The following is a 4,896-nucleotide window of genomic DNA, read 5'->3' as shown; positions in this document are numbered from 1 at the left end:
GCACAGATGAACGCCAAGCTACACACACACACACACACAGACACACACAGACGCAGACAGAGGGTGGCACCTCATGGCGCCATGATGCCTCACTGGCACCGAAATGCCAATGTGCCAGTCTGATGCCCATCTGCATTAACCAGACCGCTGAGCACACAGTGAGGGTGCACAGACACAGACACACACACACACACACACACACTCACAAACAAACACTTTACTAAACTGAGACTGTCCCTGAGACAAATAAGTCTTTCTCAGGAAATGTTCTGCTCCATGATTGCTATCTGAGTGCACACAATGGGAGAAAATATCATTATCATTATGATGATTTTATCATTTCAAATTCATTCATAACCACTAAAAGCCCTTTAAATTTCAAACCCATTTGTCTCTCCAGCACAGGCCCTCCATTGATCGGATCCTCCGTCCCCGGCTTGTGTGTCGCGCGCCATGCATAATCAAAACCAGATCTTTAGCTGCTAACATGTAGGACATGAAAACCCATCCAACACAAGGCGGTGTACGTCCCGTCTCACATTACATGCATTATCAAATCAATGAAGTTTCCTGTGTAGGAAGAAGCACACGTACACAACTTCAATAAGTCAAACCAAAACTACACCACACTACACATAATATATGGAATGCATAGTCAGTTTATAATATTTCACACATGCGTCAATATTTAATATCCATTAAATACTGTATTTAAAGTGTTCTAAACTATATATCACATTAAATTGTACTTGTATGAATTTGTATTATACTAGCATTATTCTAAAAGAATATTATATTATATTATGATATTTAAGTATAAGGACAGTAACATAGGAAAACATAGATCATTACATAATACACAATAAATGATCCAGATGTAAACTAACTGTACTTAAGTATCTGTTTATTGTTTGGTTCACAGTATTATTAGAAAAATGTGCTTCTTCTATGTCTAAAAGTTTACTTTTAAAAAGTTGACACAGTAAATTAAACAGTTTTAAATACATTTAAAATACCTATTCCAAGATATTAGTGAAATTGTTTTGCTTTTGTATGTGATGCCATGGCATACGTGTGTGTGTGTGTGTGTGTGTGTATTAATATATATCCATATACATAGTCCATCGTGGGAGGGAGAGGAAAACTAAATGCCAGACAAGAGCATTTATGTTGCCGAGGACCAGTAGAGGAGGAAGATAAGAAGCATTTTTGCTCTTTTTGGAAGACATCACAATAATCCGATACAGTTTGACTTGCATTTTACCCGTACAATGTGTTTCCAATAAAGCATGCCCCCTGGATCAGACAGTGTGTAAAGAGCACGCTGCACATGAGCGAGGGACTTGGGAGCAGCAGTTGAACTTCTGAGCTTTCACGCTGTGATTCTTTATGATCTTTAAGTGTTTGTGTGTGGGAGATACTTTTCTCAAAGGCCAAGACTCACAAGCGTATCGGAATACCCAGCCTCCGTCGCGCTCTTTACGAGGGGATGTGAAAACGCTCCAGAGAGTTTTGCTTTGGCTCATGCAATCAGCTCCAATTAGGCCCTGAAAAATAAGAGGCAAGGCTCAGCCCACGCACACACACACACACACAATCTGTCAAATGCACACACAGCAGTGGTAGCAAAATGGCTGATTTCATGTGTCTTGATTGTAGCCCTCGTGTGACTGATGGCAAGTATGACTTGGCCTGGAGTTTCTCTCCTCTAGATGAAATTTCACCCATTCTCACCATCATTAAATCATTAGTTTACATTATGTGGTTTCATCAGCATGGAGAAACATTAGAGGCCAAGCACACGTAATGAAACGGGGGGCGATAACTGCACCGTGGCAACATACAGGCTCTACAGAACTCCAGTTCATTAATTTATTACACCACAATTTCATCATAACTTTTAATTTTACTGTTTGCGTGATCGACCATCGCTACCAAGATCAGCAAATGGGGGCTACGTGCTTGTTTTAATTAATGTCATACTGCCCTCTAGTGGCAGGTTGCATGGCCCCACAGTGCCATCTAGCGCCAAGTTTCAGTTCTACAGGGTCTGTTTCCCATTAAGGCAAGGAAGGAGAACTATTTCGAGTGCATGTGCAGCTGGTCAGAAAGTTCATAAACTGGCCTGCACTTCATCTTAAAACAAAACACAGACCCCGGCTAAACCTAAAAAAAAATGCATAATAATGAGTGTGAGACTTCCAAAGCATTTCTTATGCAAACTTGTGCAGAGTTTTTATAAAAGACAGAATAGTCCATAAAACACATAATGAGTGTTTGCATCTATTGGGTTGATTAATAGGTTGCACCGTATGCTCTGCAAATGACTTGCACCTCTGATCACATGGAGTATTAAATATCAGTTCATCTACGTGCTTCTTGAGAGCAGCAGAAAGTAAATGGCATTCCCACATGGTGTTCTGCTGATAGAGTGGTTAAGGTCCAGAAAAGTCTTCCAGTGCTGCGCACAGGAATAGAACAGATAAAAACTACTGCAGAAATGCAGATGGTATAGGCCGCATCGCCCAGAATGCATTTCCAGGCCTGGAGTTTGATGCACATGTGGAACGGCACACAGGATCTGTCATTGACATTAGCTTTAAAAACTGCTCTTCAGTGGCCACCCCAATATGACCTTTTCTGTTTTCAACATTTTACACATTGTGATAAGAAAATCAGTGGAAAAGTCAGTGTAATCTCTGGCCCAGGAACCTAACTGGAAATTAGAGCTGCAACACAAGGTAAAATGATATTTATCAAGAAAATATGTTAAATACTAAAGATTCCTGTCTGTTCTGGTATGTCCTGAAATATGATTTGTTTTTTATTCCCATCCACAAATTTCATCGCCCCTATCTTTTTACACAGAGATGCTTTTTTTTTTTGTATGTGACTCTGTGACCACCAGCAACTAAATTTCAGGCTGAAGAATGTTCACAGCATTCAAATGATGACATCTGATGCTTTGTAACTAACTCAAGAAAGAAAGAAAGAAACAGTATGTCACAAACAGTATGTCTCTGGACACAAGGAACAACTCCCAAGAAAAATGGAAGAAACCTTGGGAAGGTGTAATACAGGACCCTCATCCCATACGGTTAACACTGGCTTAACAGGAATAAAAGAAGCACATTATTTCCGATTGTCCATGCTGATGATGCACAGATGAATGGGTCTACTTTGGGTCGGTGGGGTCATGGTGGGGCCAGCAGTCCATGTCGATGCCTGTACCTCTGGTGGTTCCATCATCGAACTCTGGAGGTTGTCTGGGCACTTGATTCAGTGCCAAACAAACAGAAAGAGAGCCAGACGGTTGCAGAAATACTCGGTTATGGTGGTACACTAGTGTAATAGTGGCCCAATACCCTAATTAGGACAGCCTAATCGAGGAGAATTAAACATTGTTTGACTAAGTATCTGTGTTTGTAACTGTAATGTAAGTAACATTAACAGAAGACCAGAGTGAACAGATGTGTTTTCAGTTTAGATTTAAGTCCCGAACACTGACCTACAATCCGCTCCACACCTGCGGAACTTTATACGAGAAAGAATATGATCCCAGATGTGACCCTCTGTAGTTTGGGTACCAGCAGGGAACCCGCACCCTACAATTGCAGGGAGCGTGGCGGACCTTTGTATCTGCCTTTTGCTGTATTTTAAAATGTTTTATGGCAGTCACTTTCATCCAGCTCATCAAGTGCACATGGTGAGTCTTCTGCATGATTAAAAAATAAGACAGGGTCTCTGTACCCCTAAACGTGTGAAAGTTAAAAGTTACCTCCTCAGACCCTGCATCCTGATTTGTGCACATTACATTTTGGCTTCCCGGCACCATAGTATTTTACTCTGTTCCACTTAGACTTGGACTCCATGTTCTGTCGACCAGTGGTTAGAGAAGCACTATACACAAAACATCAAGAAAACAAGATGGCCGCATTCTCAGTAACATGTGCCTGTGGTTCCTTTTCGAAACAAAAATGGACAAGGAACTTGTCAATTGTGTATCATTACTTACAAGTTTCTGTAGTTTGAAACTGCATCAGAATGGCATACGTTTTAGAAATAGTAACAAGGTTCAATGGTGCTTTGTTGCTCTGGGAAATCGTGTGAGCGGTGTTTCACACGCAAGGTGTTCCTCTGCTTGCAAACGGGAATCAAGTGACTCCTCCGCATATCACACGAGGAAATAGACATGGCAGACTAACCCTACTTACATAAATGGAAGAAGCCACACAGGAATGTGAGGACTGTGAAAAAGTTCATAATTACTTATACTACAGAATCCACGTGAGAAATAATCCATGTCAGTGTTAGGAACATGTTTTGCATTTAGTTTTTTTATACGATTGAGATTAATTGAAAAACAGAGTGATGAACTCTCGCAGTGATTGTAAAATACATGAGTATCTTTTTTCCTTTATGAAGTGAAAGTGAAGTGATTTTCATTGTGAAACACTGCAGCACAGCACACGGTAACACAACGAAATGTGTCCCTAGGCCACCAGGCCACAACTTGCTCAGATGATCAACTCAAAATACAAACCGGATTCCAAAAAAGTTGGGACACTACACAAATCGTGAATAAAAACTGAATGCAATGATGTGGAGGCGCCAACTTCTAATATTTTATTCAGAATAGAACATAAATCAGGGAACAAAAGTTTAAACTGAGAAATCATTATTTTAAGGGAAAAATATTCAGAATTTCATGGTGTCAACAAATCCCCAAATAGTTGGGACAAGGCCATTTTCACCACTGTGTGGCATCTCTCCTTCTTCTTACGACACTAAACAGACGTCTGGGGACTGAGGAGACCAGTTTCTCAAGTTTAGAAATAGGAATGCTCTCCCATTCTTGTCTAATACCGGCCTCTAACTGTCCAACTGTTCTTCTTG

Source organism: Denticeps clupeoides, chromosome 6 (genome assembly GCF_900700375.1).
Source record: "Denticeps clupeoides chromosome 6, fDenClu1.1, whole genome shotgun sequence".
NCBI classification, from domain to species: Eukaryota; Metazoa; Chordata; class Actinopteri; order Clupeiformes; family Denticipitidae; genus Denticeps; species Denticeps clupeoides.
The sequence above is the reverse complement of the archived record's forward strand: the minus strand, read 5'-3'. Positions refer to the sequence as shown.